General features: G+C 38.7%; 11 non-coding genes across 11 annotated transcripts; all 11 read left to right on the top strand.

Annotated features, from left to right (window-relative positions):
• The first annotated feature begins 229 nt into the window (after positions 1-229).
• trnaa-ugc lies at positions 230-301 on the top strand. Its single transcript has one exon. It is a non-coding gene; the product is annotated as a tRNA-Ala (tRNA).
• Positions 302-745: 444 nt separating this feature from the next.
• On the top strand, positions 746-817 carry trnat-cgu. The gene has a single exon. It is a non-coding gene; the product is annotated as a tRNA-Thr (tRNA).
• Positions 818-2,485: 1,668 nt separating this feature from the next.
• Positions 2,486-2,557, top strand: trnaa-ugc. Its single transcript has one exon. It is a non-coding gene; the product is annotated as a tRNA-Ala (tRNA).
• A 436-nt stretch (positions 2,558-2,993) lies between these two features.
• Positions 2,994-3,065, top strand: trnat-cgu. The gene has a single exon. It is a non-coding gene; the product is annotated as a tRNA-Thr (tRNA).
• A 1,628-nt stretch (positions 3,066-4,693) lies between these two features.
• Positions 4,694-4,765, top strand: trnaa-ugc. The gene has a single exon. It is a non-coding gene; the product is annotated as a tRNA-Ala (tRNA).
• A 464-nt stretch (positions 4,766-5,229) lies between these two features.
• trnat-cgu lies at positions 5,230-5,301 on the top strand. The gene has a single exon. It is a non-coding gene; the product is annotated as a tRNA-Thr (tRNA).
• Positions 5,302-6,975: 1,674 nt separating this feature from the next.
• trnaa-ugc lies at positions 6,976-7,047 on the top strand. Its single transcript has one exon. It is a non-coding gene; the product is annotated as a tRNA-Ala (tRNA).
• A 444-nt stretch (positions 7,048-7,491) lies between these two features.
• On the top strand, positions 7,492-7,563 carry trnat-cgu. The gene has a single exon. It is a non-coding gene; the product is annotated as a tRNA-Thr (tRNA).
• Positions 7,564-9,231: 1,668 nt separating this feature from the next.
• Positions 9,232-9,303, top strand: trnaa-ugc. Its single transcript has one exon. It is a non-coding gene; the product is annotated as a tRNA-Ala (tRNA).
• A 436-nt stretch (positions 9,304-9,739) lies between these two features.
• Positions 9,740-9,811, top strand: trnat-cgu. The gene has a single exon. It is a non-coding gene; the product is annotated as a tRNA-Thr (tRNA).
• A 2,163-nt stretch (positions 9,812-11,974) lies between these two features.
• Positions 11,975-12,046, top strand: trnat-cgu. The gene has a single exon. It is a non-coding gene; the product is annotated as a tRNA-Thr (tRNA).
• Positions 12,047-22,429: the final 10,383 nt, after the last annotated feature.

Genomic DNA, 22,429 nt, shown 5'->3' with positions numbered 1-22,429 from the left:
TACTATGGCCTATTTATTGCCTTTTTAATTTTTTTCCCCTTCTATTTTGTTATTGACTGTGCGCTTGTTTGTTCCATGTGTAACTCTGTGTTGTTGTTTGTGTTGCACTGCTTTGCTTTATCTTGGCCAGGTTGCAGTTGTGTATGAGAACGTGTTCTTAACTGGCATACCTGGTATAATATAGGAGAAATTTAAAAAAATAAGAAACAATTATTTTTTTTCTAAGAAAGGAGTTGTAGTTCAGTGGTAGAGCGCATGCTTTGCATGTATGAGGTCCTGGGTTCAATCCTCAGCTTCTCCATGTTTTTTTTGCAAAGACCCAACTTCTACTTTCCAGAATGTTGAAATTCTAAGCAGGAAACAGAGATGTGCTAAATCATTTGGTCTTGTAATCTGAAGAACATGTGTTCAATCCCTGTTAGTAGAACAGAAGTGGCATGGTTGCCAACTTTCATGGCATGATTTTCAAAAACTGAAGTTCATGTTTTCGATCCCTGTCCGTACCTGTTTTAAGAATTGCTGCTATCATTTCATTGTAGTTTCAATGGAGTGGTGTATTTATAAAGTACATTGTATTGATATTGCGTTTTATCTGCAAATGAAATGGGATGGAAGCTCAGAGGGGGAGTGCATGCTATATATGTATGAGGTCCTTTCTCCACTGAGTTTGTGTGCCAAATTCACATTTGCACAACTACTACTTTCCAGAATGTTGATATATATATATATATATATAGCATAGGATGGCCTGGTGGCCAAGTGGTACGGCGTCGGCCTCGTAAACCGAAGATCATGGGTTCAAATCCCATCCGTGCCTCTATAGAAAAGACTTGAAATTCCATTAAAATTTACATTCATTGGGGGACTTTGTAGAACAATCATGTTGTATCAATATTTGAACACAACTATTATATTATGGGGAAGTATCTCTAGAGCCACTTTACATGTTTGCTGTCCTACAGTATTCCCCAACTTGTCTTTTGAGAGTATTCACTTGTTAAATTAGCTTTTGCACAACTCCCACTTTCCACAATGTTGACATTCTAAGAATGAAATAGATGTGCAAAGTCATCTGTTTTTGTTAACTGAAGCACATGGGTTCAATCCCTGTTCGACGTTTATGGTAGATAGCTGATATTATGGAAATGTACTTTCATCACAACAGTGTAAAGAAAGGGACAATTTTCTTGATATGGCCACTGCGACCTGTATGCTCTAGTCGGCTGGCCCTCGCTACATATTCGTCGCCAGAACCACTGGCTCCAGGTCATCTGTAAGTATATGCTAGGTAAGCTCCGCCTTATCAAAGCACTAACAGGAGGCCTAGTCCTCGCGCAGCAGTCCCTTCCAGCTGCAGCCCGAGCAGGAGATGTTCACCCCTCCGCGTCCAGACTGCAAATCAATCGCGCATGTGGGAAGCCGCCGCTGGCTGATCCCGCCCTGGCCTACTTAAAAAAAAACACAATTAACCTGAATTAGGGCCAGACTAGTTCCCATCATTTTCTCACATTGCCATTGAAAGTTTTTTCTATTGTCTCTTTTTGGTCCATTTAGATTGTTAATGTAGACTTGTATAGATTTTATTTTATTTTAAATGTTATGGTTAAAATGTTAATGTTTTACTGTGACTTGTTGTAGGCTCCTAAGTGGACCATAAGGTTAAAAACCAAACCAAATTAAGAAAACTAAACTGAAAAACAAAAAAATACAATTAAAAATACAATTAAAAACTAAGTTGCTCCGCCAGAGTGTCTCTTTTGGGTCACTTTTGTGGGTCCCAAGCCCGGATAAAGGAGGAGGGTTGGAATTGTGACATTAAAAAAAAGAAGAATCGACAGAAGTTCATTTGTAGTTCTAAACATATTTAGGGTGTTTTTTACTCACTTCTTGTCTCTCCCACGGAGTTATTCCTCTCTCCAACAGCGTCCATCACAATTACATGATCATGGCCAATTATGCAAATTAGGTGATGACGTCATGTCGCGACTTCTAGCGTCTTTTAGGACAGCCAATAGCTACTTTCCTTACTGAGGAGTTGGCAACACTGCTAACTTTAAACATCAGCTATCTGAGCAGCTAACCGATCGATGCAGCTTTACATTGCCCATCTGTATATAGCCCACCCAATCTACCTACCTCATCGCCATATTGTTTTTATTTACTTTCTGCACTTTTGCACACCAGTATTTCTACTTGCACATCATCATCTGCTCATCTATCACTCCAGTGTTCATTTGCTAAATTGTGATTACTTCGCTACTATGGCCTATTTATTGCCTTTTTAATTTTTTTCCCCTTCTATTTTGTTATTGACTGTGCGCTTGTTTGTTCCATGTGTAATTTTGTGTTGTTGTTTGTGTTGCACTGCTTTGCTTTATCTTGGCCAGGTTGCAGTTGTGTATGAGAACTTGTTCTTAACTGGCTTTCCTGGTATAATAAAGGAGAAATTTAAAAAAATAAGAAACAATTTTTTTTTCCTAAGAAAGGGGTTGTAGCTCAGTGGTAGAGCGCATGCTTTGCATGTATGAGGTCCTGGGTTCAATCCTCAGCTTCTCCATGTTTTTTTTGCAAAGACCCAACTTCTACTTTCCAGAATGTTGAAATTCTAAGCAGGAAACAGAGATGTGCTAAATCATTTGGTCTTGTAATCTGAAGAACATGTGTTCAATCCCTGTTAGTAGAACAGAAGTGGCATGGTTGCCAACTTTTATGGCATCATTTTAAAAAACTGAAGTTCATGTTTTCGATCCCTGTCCGTACCTGTTTTAAGAATTGCTGCTATCATATCATTGTAGTTTCATTGGAGTGGTGTATTTATAAAGTACATTGTATTGATATTGCGTTTTATCTGCAAATGAAATGGGATGGAAGCTCAGAGGGGGAGTGCATGCTATATATGTATGAGGTCCTTTCTCCACTGAGTTTGTGTGCCAAATTCACATTTGCACAACTACTTCTTTCCAGAATGTTGATATATATATATAGCATAGGGTGGCATGGTGGCCAAGTGGTAAGGCGTCGGTCTCGTAAACCGAAGATCATGGGTTCAAATCCCATCCGTCCCTCTATAGGAAAGACTTCAGATTCCATTAAAATTTACATTCTTTGGGGGACTTGGTGGAGCAGTCATGTTATATCAATATTTGAACACAACTATTATATTATGGGGAAGTATCTCTACGATAGAGCCACTTTACATGTTTGCTGTCCTACAGTATTCCCCAACTTGTCTTGTGAGAGTATTCACTTGTTAAATTAGCTTTTGCACAACTCCCACTTTCCACAATGTTGACATTCTAAGAATGAAATAGATGTGCAAAGTCATCTGTTTTTGTTAACTGAAGCACATGGGTTCAATCCCTGTTCGACGTTTATGGTAGATAGCTGATATTATGGAAATGTACTTTCATCACAACAGTGTAAAGAAAGGGACAATTGTCTTGATATGGCCACTGCGACCTGTATGCTCTAGTCGGCTGGCCCTCGCTACATATTCGGCGCCAGAACCACAGGTCATCTGTAAGTATATGCTAGGTAAAGCTCCGCCTTATCAAAGCACTAACAGGCAGCCTAGTCCTCCCCTCCGCGTCCAGACTGCAAATCAATCGCGCATGTGGGAAGCCGCCGCTGGCTGATCCCGCCCTGGCCTACTTAAAAAAAAACACAATTAACCTGAATTAGGGCCAGACTAGTTCCCATCATTTTCTCACATTGCCATTGAAAGTTTTTTCTATTGTCTCTTTTTGGTCCATTTAGATTGTTAATGTAGACTTGTATAGATTTTATTTTATTTTAAATGTTATGGTTAAAATGTTAATGTTTTACTGTGACTTGTTGTAGGCTCCTAAGTGGACCATAAGGTTAAAAACCAAACCAAATTAAGAAAACTAAACTGAAAAACAAAAAAATACAATTAAAAATACAATTAAAAACTAAGTTGCTCCGCCAGAGTGTCTCTTTTGGGTCACTTTTGTTGGTCCCAAGCCCGGATAAAGGAGGAGGGTTGGAATTGTGACATTAAAAAAAAGAAGAATCGACAGAAGAAAGTTCATTTGTAGTTCTAAACATATTTAGGGTGTTTTTTACTCACTTCTTGTCTCTCCCACGGAGTTATTCCTCTCTCCTACAGCATCCTATCACAATTACATGATCATGGCTAATTATGCAAATTAGGCGATGACGTCATGTAGCGACTTCTAGCGTCTTTTAGGACAGCCAATAGCTACTTTCCTTACTGAGGAGTTGGCAACACTGCTAACTTTAAACATCAGCTATCTGAGCAGCTAACCGATCGCTGCAGCTGTACATTGCCCATCTGTAAATAGCCCATCCAATCTACCTACCTCACCGCCAGATTGTTTTTATTTACTTTCTGCACTTTTGCACACCAGTATTTCTACTTGCACATCATCATCTGCTCATCTATCACTCCAGTGTTCATTTGCTAAATTGTGATTACTTCGCTACTATGGCCTATTTATTGCCTTTTTAATTTTTTTCCCCTTCTATTTTGTTATTGACTGTGCACTTGTTTGTTCCATGTGTAACTCTGTGTTGTTGTTTGTGTTGCACTGCTTTGCTTTATCTTGGCCAGGTCGCAGTTGTGTATGAGAACTTGTTCTTAACTGGCTTACCTGGTATAATATAGGAGAAATTTAAAAAAATAAGAAACAATTTTTTTTTTCCTAAGAAAGGGGTTGTAGCTCAGTGGTAGAGTGCATGCTTTGCATGTATGAGGTCCTGGGTTCAATGCTCAGCTTCTCCATGATTTTTTTGCAAAGACCCAACTTCTACTTTCCGGAATGTTGAAATTCTAAGCAGGAAACAGAGATGTGCTAAATCATTTGGTCTAGTAATCTGAAGAACATGTGTTCAATCCCTGTCAGTACATGTATAGAACAGAAGTGGAATGGTTGCCAACTTTTATGGCATCATTTTCAAAAACTGAAGTTCATGTTTTCGATCCCTGTCCGTACCTGTTTTAAGAATTGCTGCTATCATTTCATTGTAGTTTCAATGGAGTGGTGTATATATAAAGTACATTGTATTGATATTGCGTTTTATCTGCAAATGAAATGGGATGGAAGCTCAGAGGGGGAGTGCATGCTATATATGTATGAGGTCCTTTCTCCACTGAGTTTGTGTGCCAAATTCACATTTGCACAACTACTACTTTCCAGAATGTTGATATATATATATATATATATATATATATGGCCAGCATAGAGTGGCATGGTGGCCAAGTGGTAAGGCGTCGGTCTCGTAAACCGAAGATCATGGGTTCAAATCCCATCCGTGCCTCTATAGGAAAGACTTCAAATTCCATTAAAATTTACAATTCATTGGGGGACTTTGTAGAACAATCATGTTGTATCAATATTTGAACACAACTATTATATTATGGGGAAGTATCTCTACGATAGAGGCACTTTACATGTTTGCTGTCCTACAGTATTCCCCAACTTCTCTTTTGAGAGTATTCACTTGTTAAATTAGCTTTTGCACAACTCCCACTTTCCACAATGTTGACATTCTAAGAATGAAATAGATGTGCAAAGTCATCTGTTTTTGTTAACTGAAGCACATGGGTTCAATCCCTGTTCGACGTTTATGGTAGATAGCTGATATTATGGAAATGTACTTTCATCACAACAGTGTAAAGAAAGGGACAATTGTCTTGATATGGCCACTGCGACCTGTATGCTCTAGTCGGCTGGCCCTCGCTACATATTCGTCGCCAGAACCACTGGCTCCAGGTCATCTGTAAGTATATGCTAGGTAAGCTCCGCCTTATCAAAGCACTAACAGGAGGCCTAGTCCTCGCGCAGCAGTCCCTTCCAGCTGCAGCCCGAGCAGGAGATGTTCACCCCTCCACGTCCAGACTGCAAATCAATCGCGCATGTGGGAAGCCGCCGCTGGCTGATCCCGCCCTGGCCTACTTAAAAAAAAACACAATTAACCTGAATTAGGGCCAGACTAGTTCCCATCATTTTCTCACATTGCCATTGAAAGTTTTTTCTATTGTCTCTTTTTGGTCCATTTAGATTGTTAATGTAGACTTGTAAGATTTTATTTTATTTTAAATGTTATGGTTAAAATGTTAATGTTTTACTGTGACTTGTTGTAGGCTCCTAAGTGGACCATAAGGTTAAAAACCAAACCAAATTAAGAAAACTAAACTGAAAAACAAAAAAATACAATTAAAAATACAATTAAAAACTAAGTTGCTCCGCCAGAGTGTCTCTTTTGGGTCACTTTTGTGGGTCCCAAGCCCGGATAAAGGAGGAGGGTTGGAATTGTGACATTAAAAAAAAGAAGAATCGACAGAAGTTCATTTGTAGTTCTAAACATATTTAGGGTGTTTTTTACTCACTTCTTGTCTCTCCCACGGAGTTATTCCTCTCTCCAACAGCGTCCATCACAATTACATGATCATGGCCAATTATGCAAATTAGGTGATGACGTCATGTCGCGACTTCTAGCGTCTTTTAGGACAGCCAATAGCTACTTTCCTTACTGAGGAGTTGGCAACACTGCTAACTTTAAACATCAGCTATCTGAGCAGCTAACCGATCGATGCAGCTTTACATTGCCCATCTGTATATAGCCCACCCAATCTACCTACCTCATCGCCATATTGTTTTTATTTACTTTCTGCACTTTTGCACACCAGTATTTCTACTTGCACATCATCATCTGCTCATCTATCACTCCAGTGTTCATTTGCTAAATTGTGATTACTTCGCTACTATGGCCTATTTATTGCCTTTTTAATTTTTTTCCCCTTCTATTTTGTTATTGACTGTGCGCTTGTTTGTTCCATGTGTAACTCTGTGTTGTTGTTTGTGTTGCACTGCTTTGCTTTATCTTGGCCAGGTTGCAGTTGTGTATGAGAACGTGTTCTTAACTGGCATACCTGGTATAATATAGGAGAAATTTAAAAAAATAAGAAACAATTATTTTTTTTTTAAGAAAGGAGTTGTAGTTCAGTGGTAGAGCGCATGCTTTGCATGTATGAGGTCCTGGGTTCAATCCTCAGCTTCTCCATGTTTTTTTTGCAAAGACCCAACTTCTACTTTCCAGAATGTTGAAATTCTAAGCAGGAAACAGAGATGTGCTAAATCATTTGGTCTTGTAATCTGAAGAACATGTGTTCAATCCCTGTTAGTAGAACAGAAGTGGCATGGTTGCCAACTTTCATGGCATGATTTTCAAAAACTGAAGTTCATGTTTTCGATCCCTGTCCGTACCTGTTTTAAGAATTGCTGCTATCATTTCATTGTAGTTTCAATGGAGTGGTGTATTTATAAAGTACATTGTATTGATATTGCGTTTTATCTGCAAATGAAATGGGATGGAAGCTCAGAGGGGGAGTGCATGCTATATATGTATGAGGTCCTTTCTCCACTGAGTTTGTGTGCCAAATTCACATTTGCACAACTACTACTTTCCAGAATGTTGATATATATATATATATATATAGCATAGGATGGCCTGGTGGCCAAGTGGTACGGCGTCGGCCTCGTAAACCGAAGATCATGGGTTCAAATCCCATCCGTGCCTCTATAGAAAAGACTTGAAATTCCATTAAAATTTACATTCATTGGGGGACTTTGTAGAACAATCATGTTGTATCAATATTTGAACACAACTATTATATTATGGGGAAGTATCTCTAGAGCCACTTTACATGTTTGCTGTCCTACAGTATTCCCCAACTTGTCTTTTGAGAGTATTCACTTGTTAAATTAGCTTTTGCACAACTCCCACTTTCCACAATGTTGACATTCTAAGAATGAAATAGATGTGCAAAGTCATCTGTTTTTGTTAACTGAAGCACATGGGTTCAATCCCTGTTCGACGTTTATGGTAGATAGCTGATATTATGGAAATGTACTTTCATCACAACAGTGTAAAGAAAGGGACAATTGTCTTGATATGGCCACTGCGACCTGTATGCTCTAGTCGGCTGGCCCTCGCTACATATTCGTCGCCAGAACCACTGGCTCCAGGTCATCTGTAAGTATATGCTAGGTAAGCTCCGCCTTATCAAAGCACTAACAGGAGGCCTAGTCCTCGCGCAGCAGTCCCTTCCAGCTGCAGCCCGAGCAGGAGATGTTCACCCCTCCGCGTCCAGACTGCAAATCAATCGCGCATGTGGGAAGCCGCCGCTGGCTGATCCCGCCCTGGCCTACTTAAAAAAAAACACAATTAACCTGAATTAGGGCCAGACTAGTTCCCATCATTTTCTCACATTGCCATTGAAAGTTTTTTCTATTGTCTCTTTTTGGTCCATTTAGATTGTTAATGTAGACTTGTATAGATTTTATTTTATTTTAAATGTTATGGTTAAAATGTTAATGTTTTACTGTGACTTGTTGTAGGCTCCTAAGTGGACCATAAGGTTAAAAACCAAACCAAATTAAGAAAACTAAACTGAAAAACAAAAAAATACAATTAAAAATACAATTAAAAACTAAGTTGCTCCGCCAGAGTGTCTCTTTTGGGTCACTTTTGTGGGTCCCAAGCCCGGATAAAGGAGGAGGGTTGGAATTGTGACATTAAAAAAAAGAAGAATCGACAGAAGTTCATTTGTAGTTCTAAACATATTTAGGGTGTTTTTTACTCACTTCTTGTCTCTCCCACGGAGTTATTCCTCTCTCCAACAGCGTCCATCACAATTACATGATCATGGCCAATTATGCAAATTAGGTGATGACGTCATGTCGCGACTTCTAGCGTCTTTTAGGACAGCCAATAGCTACTTTCCTTACTGAGGAGTTGGCAACACTGCTAACTTTAAACATCAGCTATCTGAGCAGCTAACCGATCGATGCAGCTTTACATTGCCCATCTGTATATAGCCCACCCAATCTACCTACCTCATCGCCATATTGTTTTTATTTACTTTCTGCACTTTTGCACACCAGTATTTCTACTTGCACATCATCATCTGCTCATCTATCACTCCAGTGTTCATTTGCTAAATTGTGATTACTTCGCTACTATGGCCTATTTATTGCCTTTTTAATTTTTTTCCCCTTCTATTTTGTTATTGACTGTGCGCTTGTTTGTTCCATGTGTAATTTTGTGTTGTTGTTTGTGTTGCACTGCTTTGCTTTATCTTGGCCAGGTTGCAGTTGTGTATGAGAACTTGTTCTTAACTGGCTTTCCTGGTATAATAAAGGAGAAATTTAAAAAAATAAGAAACAATTTTTTTTTCCTAAGAAAGGGGTTGTAGCTCAGTGGTAGAGCGCATGCTTTGCATGTATGAGGTCCTGGGTTCAATCCTCAGCTTCTCCATGTTTTTTTTGCAAAGACCCAACTTCTACTTTCCAGAATGTTGAAATTCTAAGCAGGAAACAGAGATGTGCTAAATCATTTGGTCTTGTAATCTGAAGAACATGTGTTCAATCCCTGTTAGTAGAACAGAAGTGGCATGGTTGCCAACTTTTATGGCATCATTTTAAAAAACTGAAGTTCATGTTTTCGATCCCTGTCCGTACCTGTTTTAAGAATTGCTGCTATCATATCATTGTAGTTTCATTGGAGTGGTGTATTTATAAAGTACATTGTATTGATATTGCGTTTTATCTGCAAATGAAATGGGATGGAAGCTCAGAGGGGGAGTGCATGCTATATATGTATGAGGTCCTTTCTCCACTGAGTTTGTGTGCCAAATTCACATTTGCACAACTACTTCTTTCCAGAATGTTGATATATATATATAGCATAGGGTGGCATGGTGGCCAAGTGGTAAGGCGTCGGTCTCGTAAACCGAAGATCATGGGTTCAAATCCCATCCGTCCCTCTATAGGAAAGACTTCAGATTCCATTAAAATTTACATTCTTTGGGGGACTTGGTGGAACAGTCATGTTATATCAATATTTGAACACAACTATTATATTATGGGGAAGTATCTCTACGATAGAGCCACTTTACATGTTTGCTGTCCTACAGTATTCCCCAACTTGTCTTGTGAGAGTATTCACTTGTTAAATTAGCTTTTGCACAACTCCCACTTTCCACAATGTTGACATTCTAAGAATGAAATAGATGTGCAAAGTCATCTGTTTTTGTTAACTGAAGCACATGGGTTCAATCCCTGTTCGACGTTTATGGTAGATAGCTGATATTATGGAAATGTACTTTCATCACAACAGTGTAAAGAAAGGGACAATTGTCTTGATATGGCCACTGCGACCTGTATGCTCTAGTCGGCTGGCCCTCGCTACATATTCGGCGCCAGAACCACAGGTCATCTGTAAGTATATGCTAGGTAAAGCTCCGCCTTATCAAAGCACTAACAGGCAGCCTAGTCCTCCCCTCCGCGTCCAGACTGCAAATCAATCGCGCATGTGGGAAGCCGCCGCTGGCTGATCCCGCCCTGGCCTACTTAAAAAAAAACACAATTAACCTGAATTAGGGCCAGACTAGTTCCCATCATTTTCTCACATTGCCATTGAAAGTTTTTTCTATTGTCTCTTTTTGGTCCATTTAGATTGTTAATGTAGACTTGTATAGATTTTATTTTATTTTAAATGTTATGGTTAAAATGTTAATGTTTTACTGTGACTTGTTGTAGGCTCCTAAGTGGACCATAAGGTTAAAAACCAAACCAAATTAAGAAAACTAAACTGAAAAACAAAAAAATACAATTAAAAATACAATTAAAAACTAAGTTGCTCCGCCAGAGTGTCTCTTTTGGGTCACTTTTGTTGGTCCCAAGCCCGGATAAAGGAGGAGGGTTGGAATTGTGACATTAAAAAAAAGAAGAATCGACAGAAGAAAGTTCATTTGTAGTTCTAAACATATTTAGGGTGTTTTTTACTCACTTCTTGTCTCTCCCACGGAGTTATTCCTCTCTCCTACAGCATCCTATCACAATTACATGATCATGGCTAATTATGCAAATTAGGCGATGACGTCATGTAGCGACTTCTAGCGTCTTTTAGGACAGCCAATAGCTACTTTCCTTACTGAGGAGTTGGCAACACTGCTAACTTTAAACATCAGCTATCTGAGCAGCTAACCGATCGCTGCAGCTGTACATTGCCCATCTGTAAATAGCCCATCCAATCTACCTACCTCACCGCCAGATTGTTTTTATTTACTTTCTGCACTTTTGCACACCAGTATTTCTACTTGCACATCATCATCTGCTCATCTATCACTCCAGTGTTCATTTGCTAAATTGTGATTACTTCGCTACTATGGCCTATTTATTGCCTTTTTAATTTTTTTCCCCTTCTATTTTGTTATTGACTGTGCACTTGTTTGTTCCATGTGTAACTCTGTGTTGTTGTTTGTGTTGCACTGCTTTGCTTTATCTTGGCCAGGTCGCAGTTGTGTATGAGAACTTGTTCTTAACTGGCTTACCTGGTATAATATAGGAGAAATTTAAAAAAATAAGAAACAATTTTTTTTTTCCTAAGAAAGTTGTTGTAGCTCAGTGGTAGAGTGCATGCTTTGCATGTATGAGGTCCTGGGTTCAATGCTCAGCTTCTCCATGATTTTTTTGCAAAGACCCAACTTCTACTTCCGGAATGTTGAAATTCTAAGCAGGAAACAGAGATGTGCTAAATCATTTGGTCTAGTAATCTGAAGAACATGTGTTCAATCCCTGTCAGTACATGTATAGAACAGAAGTGGAATGGTTGCCAACTTTTATGGCATCATTTTCAAAAACTGAAGTTCATGTTTTCGATCCCTGTCCGTACCTGTTTTAAGAATTGCTGCTATCATTTCATTGTAGTTTCAATGGAGTGGTGTATATATAAAGTACATTGTATTGATATTGCGTTTTATCTGCAAATGAAATGGGATGGAAGCTCAGAGGGGGAGTGCATGCTATATATGTATGAGGTCCTTTCTCCACTGAGTTTGTGTGCCAAATTCACATTTGCACAACTACTACTTTCCAGAATGTTGATATATATATATATATATATATATATATGGCCAGAATAGAGTGGCATGGTGGCCAAGTGGTAAGGCGTCGGTCTCGTAAACCGAAGATCATGGGTTCAAATCCCATCCGTGCCTCTATAGGAAAGACTTCAAATTCCATTAAAATTTACAATTCATTGGGGGACTTTGTAGAACAATCATGTTGTATCAATATTTGAACACAACTATTATATTATGGGGAAGTATCTCTACGATAGAGGCACTTTACATGTTTGCTGTCCTACAGTATTCCCCAACTTCTCTTTTGAGAGTATTCACTTGTTAAATTAGCTTTTGCACAACTCCCACTTTCCACAATGTTGACATTCTAAGAATGAAATAGATGTGCAAAGTCATCTGTTTTTGTTAACTGAAGCACATGGGTTCAATCCCTGTTCGACGTTTATGGTAGATAGCTGATATTATGGAAATTTACTTTCATCACAACAGTGTAAAGAAAAGGTCAATTGTCTTGATATGGCCACTGCGACCTGTATGCTCTAGTCGGCTGGCCCTCGCTACATATTCGTCGCCAGAACCACTGGCTATTTTGTTATTGACTGTGCGCTTGTTTGTTCCATGTGTAACTCATCGCCAGAACCACTGGCTCCAGGTCATCTGTAAGTCTATGCTAGGTAAAGCTCCGCCTTATCAAAGCATTCACAGGCGGCCTAGTCCTCGCGCAGCAGTCCCTTCCAGCTGCAGTCAGAGCAGGATATGCCCATCTGTAAATAGCCCACCCAATCTACCTACCTCATTGCCATATTGTTTTTATTTACTTTCTGCACTTTTGCACACCAGTATTTCTACTTGCACATCATAATCTGCTCATCTATCACTCCAGTGTTAATTTGCTAAATTGTGATTACTTCGCTACTATGGCCTATTTATTGCCTTTTTTTATTTTTTTCCCTTCAATTTTGTTATTGACAGGCGGCCTAGTCCTCTTGCAGCAGTCCCTTCCAGCTGCAGTCAGGGAGATGTTCACCCCTCCCCGTCCAGACTACAAATGAATCCCGCCCTGGCTTACATTGCCATTGAAAGTTTTTTCTATTGTATCTTTTTGGTCCATTTAGATTGTTAATGAATTTTTTTATTTTTTATGTTATGTTTAAAAATGTTAATGTTTTACTGTGACTTGTTGTAGGCTCCTAAGTGGTTAAAAACCAAACCAAATTAAGAAAACTAAACTGAAAAACTAAAAAATACAATTTAAAATAGAATTAAAAACTAAGTTGCTCCGCCAGAGTGTCTCTTTTGGGTCACTTTTGTTGGCCCCAAGCCAACAAAGGAGGGCTGGAATTGTGACATTAAAAAAAAGAAGAATCGACAGAAGAAAGTTAATTTGTAGTTCTAAACATATTTAGGGTTTCAAAACATTGAAGGGGATTTTACAGGGCCCTAATGGACTACAGACATTGACAGTATCCTAGCCTAAAAACAAATGCTGAATGCACTGCCTAGATTTTGTGGGAAACGCACTGTCCATTATTGGATTTGATCAGGGCATGGCAGGTAAGCACTAACAAACTGCCTTTAGTCCAATAAAAAGACACAACATTATTAGGGGGATAAATAAAAGGCAGTTGCTCCACGCATGACACAAGAGAACCCTCTGCTGGAGCAAAACGCTTACAGCACCTGGTATTCCCAGGCGGTCTCCCATCCAAGTACTAACCAGGCCCGACCGACCCTGCTTAGCTTCCGAGATCGGGCACATTTAAAAAATGTATTTTTATTATATAAAAAACACACAATATTTACAACATTCAGACAACAATAAAATATGAACAATTCACCCTTTAACAAAATCAGAAAAAGAAAAAGTAAAACAATTATCCACTAAAACCAATTAATGAATAACAAGTTTTCCATTTGATAGAATTTCAATTAAAGTACTCACCCACACAGTTTCCTCCACCGTATCTATATATTATCTCTATCTTTCTCTAAAATACTCCTAAAAAAAACTCCACACTCACAATTTCCCCTTCATAATGACCTAAATTCCTTAATCTTATTGCATATCTAGCATGACTAAGGACAAAATTCACCAAATTAAAATTTAAAACTTTACTTTTCCCATTTAAACCAAAAAGAAACAACCTCCACTCCAGTAAACATCTCTTCTCCCCAATGTTTTACTTAAAGCCCTTTTAAAAACTCGTGAAAATCTTTTAACCTACTACATTCAACAAAAAAGTGCATAAAATGTTCCGCCCCCGTACCACAAATATCACATTCTCTTTTAATATCCCTATAAATTTGATGTAAAACCACATTTGTAAAAATCCTATTATGTTTCAATTTAAAATCATTGTCTTCACATTCTATAGATTTATTTTACATTTACCTTCTTCCATATTGATTTCACATACATGTTTGCAAACACCCTAGACCACACTTTTTCCGAAGCAGTGACTTTTATCTCTTTTAAAATACATTATATCACATTCTCTTTTAATATCCCTATAAATTTGATGTAAAACCACATTTGTAAAAATCCTATTATGTTTCAATTTAAAATCATTGTCTTCACATTCTATAGATTTATTTTACATTTACCTTCTTCCATATTGATTTCACATACATGTTTGCAAACACCCTAGACCACACTTTTTCCGAAGCAGTGACTTTTATCTCTTTTAAAATACATTTTCCATAAACCATTTTAAGTTTTAAACCTGACAAATCATGTTTCTCCCCATTACTTTCATAATATAAAACCGGTAAACCCCTATCACCTATCTGCCTCATCCCAGCCCTCATAAAATATTTACAAAACAACATATTATTACACTTTATCTTTGGATTTTAAAATATCGGCTGATTTAAAATATTTTCAAAAATAGTACATTCATAATAAATCTTTGGTAAAAACTGCCCCCAAGCCTCAAACACTTCTCTATAAAACAAAGGTATATTACCTAACATTTCCTTCTTCATACTCCTCAATAAACCATTGTCCCCAATCCTCCCAACCTCCTGCAAATACTCTTAAAAAAACATTTTCCACCCATAATCCAATTCACCAAATAAATATTTCCGTACCATTTTTATTCTAATAGCTGTTTTCCTTACACTTAAATCTACAAACTTCAAACCCCCCTCCTCATAACCTGCAATCAAAGTTTTAAAGCTATTTTCACACCCTTCCCATCCCATAAAAAAATAAACTAAAATCTTATTCATTTCAGATAAAACCCATTCTGGCATATCCAAAACGTTCATTACATAAATAAAAATTGACATCAACAATACATTTATTACAATTACTTTACAAAGACCTCCCCCTCCACATATTTACCACCTTCTTAACTTTATTTATTACACCACTCCATGTCAAATCCCTAGCTTCCATTTCCTTCACCCCTAAAAACACTCCTAACACCTTAAAATAATCTTTTACCACCTTAAAAGGAAAATTCCCCTCATTAATCTTACTCATTACTACTGACTTCTCCATGTTAACCTTTGCACCCGATGCCTGTCCATATACTTTAAAACACTCCATCACCCATTTTACACTTCCCTCATCTCTAACTGTTATAGTGGTATCATCTGCATATTGATGAATCAAACTAAAACGTCCTCGCTGAGTCTGTACACAATTTATAAGATGATCTTTTTTTAAAAATGCTGCTAAAGGTTCTACCGATAAAACAAACAATAAAGCTGATAAAGGGGACCCCTGTCTCACAGATCTCTCAAGAATAAAAGAATCAGTTAAAACCCCATTACACTTCACCCTACTTTTTGCCGCCTTATATAATACTTTTATTCATCCTATTATTCTATTACCAAAACCATATTTATCCATTACCCTAAACATAAAATCATGTTCCACCGTATCAAAAGCTTTATTTAAATCTATGCTTAAAATTATTTTATTTATCACATCTCTAATTGTATTAATTGTATCAGCAATATCTCTACCAGGCACACTATAATTATGTGTAGGTGCTATAATATAATTTAAAACTTGCTTCATTCTATTTGCCAGTATGTTAGCTAATACCTTATAATCTGAATTTAATAAAGTAATTGGCCTATTATTCTCCAGTTTCAATTTGCTCCCCTTATTTTTATATAAAATCGTTATCAGCCCTGTCACCATAGATTCTGAAACACTATTATTATCCTCCATATATTGATAAACTTCCAATAAAATAGGTGCTAAAAACATTCATATATTTTATAAAACTCTGCAATTATCCCATCTACTCCAGGACTCTTATTTACTTGTAAACCCTTAATCGCATCTTTAACTTCATTCACTGTTATCTTCCCATCACACATTTCTTTATCCTCTACATCAATTTGCACATCCACACTATCCAATATCTCCTTTACACACCCCTCATCCACCTCCCCTTTCTTAAATAAATCCTTATAAAAATTCTGCACTGTTTCTAATATCTCTACATAAACATTGACAACTTCACCCTTTACATTTTCAATCTTTCTAATATACACTGCTCAAAAAAATAAAGGGAACACTAAAATAACTCATCCTAGATCTGAATTAATGAAATATTCTTATTAAATACTTTTTTCTTTACACAGTTGAATGTGCTGACAACAAAATCACACAAAAATTATCAATGGAAATCAAATTTATCAACCCATGGAGGTCTGGATTTGGATTCGCACTCAAAATTAAAGTGGAAAACCATGACCTCCCTACAACGCCTGGGCATGCTCCTGATGAGATGGCGGATGGTCTCCTGAGGGATCTCCTCCCAGACCTGGACTAAAGCATCCGCCAACTACTGGACAGTCTGTGGTGCAACGTGGCGTGGCGTTGGTTGATGGAGCGAGACATGATGTCCCAGATGTGCTCAATTGGATTCAGGTCTGGGGAACGGGCAGGCCAGTCCATAGCATCAATGCCTTCCTCTTGCAGGAACTGCTGACACACTCCAGCGACATGAGGTCTAGCATTGTCTTGCATTAGGAGGAACCCAGGGCCAACCGCACCAGCATATGGTCTCACAAGGGGTCTGAGGATCTCATCTCGGTACCTAATGGCAGTCAGGCTAACTCTGGCGAGCACATGGAGAGACCTTCTTGCCACATCTCGCATTGATGTGCCATCCTGTATGAGCTGCACTACCTGAGCCACTTGTGTGGGTTGTAGACTCCGTCTCATGCTACCACTAGATTGAAAGCACCGCCAGCATTCAAAAGTGACCAAAACATCATCCAGGAAGCATAGGAACTGAGAAGTGGTCTGTGGTCACCACCTGCAGAACCACTCCTTTATTGGGGGTGTCTTGCTAATTGCCTATAATTTCCAGCTGTTGTCTATTCCATTTGCACAACAGCATGTGAAATTTATTGTCAATCAGTGTTGCTGCCTAAGTTGACAGTTTGATTTCACAGAAGTGTGATTGACTTGGAGTTACATTGTGTTGTTTAAGTGTTCCCTTTATTTTTTTGAGCAGTGTATGTTCTCCTCTGTTTATTCTTCTCTAATCCAAGAAAAAACTAAGTGCATTTCTCCCCCTCCAAAAAATACTTTGCTTAACTTCTTATAATAGCCCCCTTTACACTTATCTATTTCATATTTACTAAATGTTTCTTTCAACTCTAGAAACTTTTCTATATTATAATTAAGTTCACTGTCACACTTCCCCATTTCTTCTTCCAATTTAGCTCTCAACTCATTTTATTTTCATCCTACCCCTCAGTTTCCTTCCATATCTTATACTAAAAACTTTTATTTTTTCCTTAACCTTGTCCCACCATAAACACTTATCATTCTCTTTCTGCTTGTCCTCCATTTCACATGCTATCAAAGATTTAAGTTGTTTCCCATATTCCTCATCTTCTAAATACCCTGCATTATTACACCATATTCCACCCCCTGCTCTTTCCTTATCTAAGCCCACTGAAAATGTTAAACCTGCATGATCACTAAAAGTTGTAAAAATATACATAATATCCTTCATAAAATTCCTTAAACTTTCTTCTACTAAAAGCAGATCTATCCTTGTTTGTTTCAAATCCCCTAAAACCACCTGCCTTCTAGAAAATTATATTTTGTCTGGATTTTCCTCTCCACATATCAATCATTCCTTTTTCTAACATCATCTTCTTTAAAATCCCCCAGATTCATCTCTTCTAAAAAATAGCTCCTCTTGTCATATCCAGTCTATCCATTTTAACATTAAAATCCCCAACTACAATACAGTTTCCCTCACACCATTTTCCTAATTCTAAAAATAAATCTTTGCGCTCTATTTCAGTATTAGGCGCGTAAATATTTATAATTCTAAAAACCATATTCATGTATTCAAAATCTAGAATTAAAATCCTCCCATTATTATCATTATATATGTTTCACATTCTCTACCACATCCTCAATAAAATAGCAACACCACTTGAATTACCCCTGCCATTGCTACAAAAATAAAATCTCTCCATATTTTTTTAACTTCTAAAATACATACAATGTGTTTCTTGAAGGCATAAAATATCAGAATTCTTCAGTTTTACAATTCTTTGGAATTTTTCCATTGTTCTTAAACCATTCACATTGATTGACATAAAATTAACCATTCCAATCAATTAAAAATATCTATATTTTCTCATTATCCTCTACCTATTGTCATGTTGCTTCCTTTTCTGTCCTTTTTCACCTCCACCGCCGCTTTCCTCTTCCTGTAGCCTCCCCTTGTTCTATCAATATTTTACATGTCATCTGAATCTGAAATGGACTCTAAATCCATCTCATCCAACCAACTCAAAATCTTCTTTCCTGTGCCTGTTGTGCTTCCTGTATCCATTTGTGTCTCCTGTATCGTTGTCAGCATCCCACTCCCCTCCACTTCACCTCCTTCCGAGACACCCACATCGCTCGAGGTCCCCCCCAAAGTCTTTGAGTCCCCAGTCCTTGACTATGTGCCCAGACTGGATACACAGTCGACAAACCCTGACCTGCTTATCGTGTATTACTCGGAAATACTCTCCTCCCTCCAGTGTCTCAAATTTTGTTGAATATGGCAATGATTGTACTGTTTCAGTGAATTTTACTTTACAGAATCTCGTCCCGTCCACAATCTCTGTACTTGGCCACCCTCCTTATTTCTGAGACAGCAGTTACACCCCAGCTACTCAGCTTATCCAGTATAACTTTGTCTTCGATGTATGCCGGAAGATTCATGAAAGATACAACTAGCTCAATGGCAATCATATCTCTCGCCATGATCCCTGTATCTGTAATCATTAAATCATCCATTAACCGATCCTTTCCTTTTCCATTTCGCATTGTAATTTCGTACTTTCTTTCTCCTTTCATTCTACATCCCACCACGTCCCCACACAGCTCTTTAATTGAACGTAGTAACTCCATTGTTGTAACTTTATCTTCTCCCATCAACTCCAATGCCACTGTAAATTCTTTGCCATATTTCAGTCCTCCTTCATCTCCATGTTTCTTCCGTTGAGCATTTTCTTTGTCCTTGTCCATTCCATTAGTCATTGCCATGTTGTCCGTCATAGTAAACAAAAATGAGAACAAAAACTATCCCCCAAGCAGCAAAACTGCAAAGGGAGAAAAAAACAAAGCAAACTTAAACTTGTTCAAATGCAAAAATCTAAATTATACTTCAAAAAACGTTGAAAATAACCAAAAAAGCTCTCAAGCAAACAAACACTCACTCACGACTTAATCACCAACACCTGTCTCACTTTACAAACAGGAAGTGCTCACTCAGGCCGGTATGGCCGTAAGCAAGAAATTATCTCTTGGTGCACTATAAAGTCAAAGTGAGTCTGATTAACATATGTTGCATTTTCACCATTTAGATAAGCATCTTTGTGTCACACAAAAAGTGGAAGAAATTGCATATAATGTAGCCTTCACTTTGTAGCACAGATCGTTGGATGAAATACAAATTAACCTTGCTTACTTATATCAAAGCGAGGGCACATGTTTCAGCCTTGTGGGAAAAAACAGACAAAGAGTTTTAATTTTACAAGGCAGTGATGCTGATGAAATGATGCAAGAGCACCCCCTAGTGGATCAAGCCCACTACCTCTCACACGCTAAGCAAGCACTCTTCCATTTGATCTAATTCTCCAGCCGGATGGAATTGCCACAAGGAGCAACCAAGAGTGTCCAGTCCTGTTAATACTTTGTAGCGCCACCTTTTGCTGCGATTACAGCTGTAAGTTGCTTGGGGTATGTCTCTATCAGTTTTGCACATCGAGAGACTGACATTTTTTCCCATTCCTCCTTGCAAAACAGCTCGAGCTCAGTGAGGTTGGATGGAGAGCATTTGTGAACAGCAGTTTTCAGTTCTTTCCACAGATTCTCGATTGGATTCAGGTCTGGACTTTGACTTGGCCATTCTAACACCTGGATATGTTTATTTTTGAACCATTCCATTGTAGATTTTGCTTTATGTTTTGGATCATTGTCTTGTTGGAAGACAAATCTCCGTCCCAGTCTCAGGTCTTTTGCAGACTCCATCAGGTTTTCTTCCAGAATGGTCCTGTATTTGGCTCCATCCATCTTCCCATCAATTTTAACCATCTTCCCTGTCCCTGCTGAAGAAAAGCAGGCCCAAACCATGATGCTGCCACCACTATGTTTGACAGTGGGGATGGTGTGTTCAGCTGTGTTGCTTTTACGCCAAACATAACGTTTTGCATTGTTGCCAAAAAGTTCAATTTTGGTTTCATCTGACCAGAGCACCTTCTTCCACATGTTTGGTGTGTCTCCCAGGTGGCTTGTGGCAAACTTTAAACGACACTTTTTATGGATATCTTTAAGAAATGGCTTTCTTCTTGCCACTCTTCCATAAAGGCCAGATTTGTGCAATATACGACTGATTGTTGTCCTATGGACAGAGTCTCCCACCTCAGCTGTAGATCTCTGCAGTTCATCCAGAGTGATCATGGGCCTCTTGGCTGCATCTCTAATCAGTCTTCTCCTTGTATGAGCTGAAAGTTTAGAGGGACGGCCAGGTCTTGGTAGATTTGCAGTGGTCTGATACTCTTTCCATTTCAATATTATCGCTTGCACAGTGCTCCTTGGGATGTTTAAAGCTTGGGAAATCTTTTTGTATCCAAATCCGGCTTTAAACTTCTTCACAACAGTATCTCGGACCTGCCTGGTGTGTTCCTTGTTCTTCATGATGCTCTCTGCGCTTTTAACGGACCTCTGAGACTATCACAGTGCAGGTGCATTTATACGGAGACTTGATTACACACAGGTGGATTGTATTTATCATCATTAGTCATTTAGGTCAACATTGGATCATTCAGAGATCCTCACTGAACTTCTGGAGAGAGTTTGTTGCACTGAAAGTAAAGGGGCTGAATAATTTTGCACGCCCAATTTTTCAGTTTTTGATTTGTTAAAAAAGTTTGAAATATCCAATAAATGTCGTTCCACTTCATGATTGTGTCCCACTTGTTGTTGATTCTACACAAAAAAATACAGTTTTATATCTTTATGTTTGAAGCCTGAAATGTGGCAAAAGGTCGCAAAGTTCAAGGGGGCCGAATACTTTCGCAAGGCACTGTATATCTCACTGATCACCCCCAAAGCCAATTCCCCCTTTGATCGCCGTTCCTTACAGTTCTCTGCTGCCAATGACTGGAACGAACTGCAAAAATCACTGAAGCTGGAGACTGTCACGTTCTGACCATAGTTCTTTTGTGTTTTCTTTGTTTTAGTGTTGGTCAGGACGTGAGGAAGTGCTTTGAGAGACTAGTCAAGGACCATATCACCTCCACCCTACCTGACACCCTAGACCCACTCCAATTTGCTTACCGCCCAAATAGGTCCACAGACGATGCAATCTCAACCACACTGCACACTGCCCTAACCCATCTGGACAAGAGGAATACCTACGTGAGAATGCTGTTCATTGACTACAGCTCGGCATTCAACACCATAGTACCCTCCAAGCTCGTCATCAAGCTCGAGACCCTGGGTCTCGACCCCGCCCTGTGCAACTGGGTACTGGACTTCCTGACGGGCCGCCCCCAGGTGGTGAGGGTAGGCAACAACATCTCCTCCCCGCTGATCCTCAACACTGGGGCCCCACAAGGGTGCGTTCTGAGCCCTCTCCTGTACTCCGTGTTCACCCACGACTGCGTGGCCACGCACGCCTCCAACTCAATCATCAAGTTTGCGGACGACACAACAGTGGTAGGCTTGATTACCAACAACGACGAGACGGCCTACCCTAACCCTAACCCTAACCCAACCCCCCCTTTGTTTTTACACTGCCACTACTTGCTGTTTATTATATATGCATAGTCACTTTACCCCTACCTACATGTGCAAATTACCTAAATTACCTCGACTAACCTGTACCCCCGCACATTGAATTGGTACTGGTACCCCCTGTATATAGCTTCATTATTTTGTAACTTTTTTTTACATTTGTTTATTTAATAAAGATTATTTAGTAAAACTCTATTTTCTTAAAATTCCATTGTTGGTTAAGGGTTTGTAAG

This window comes from Oncorhynchus mykiss, chromosome 22 (assembly GCF_013265735.2).
Source record: "Oncorhynchus mykiss isolate Arlee chromosome 22, USDA_OmykA_1.1, whole genome shotgun sequence".
Taxonomy (NCBI): domain Eukaryota; kingdom Metazoa; phylum Chordata; class Actinopteri; order Salmoniformes; family Salmonidae; genus Oncorhynchus; species Oncorhynchus mykiss.
Note: the sequence above shows the minus strand (reverse complement) of the source record. Positions and strands in the feature narration are given on the sequence as shown.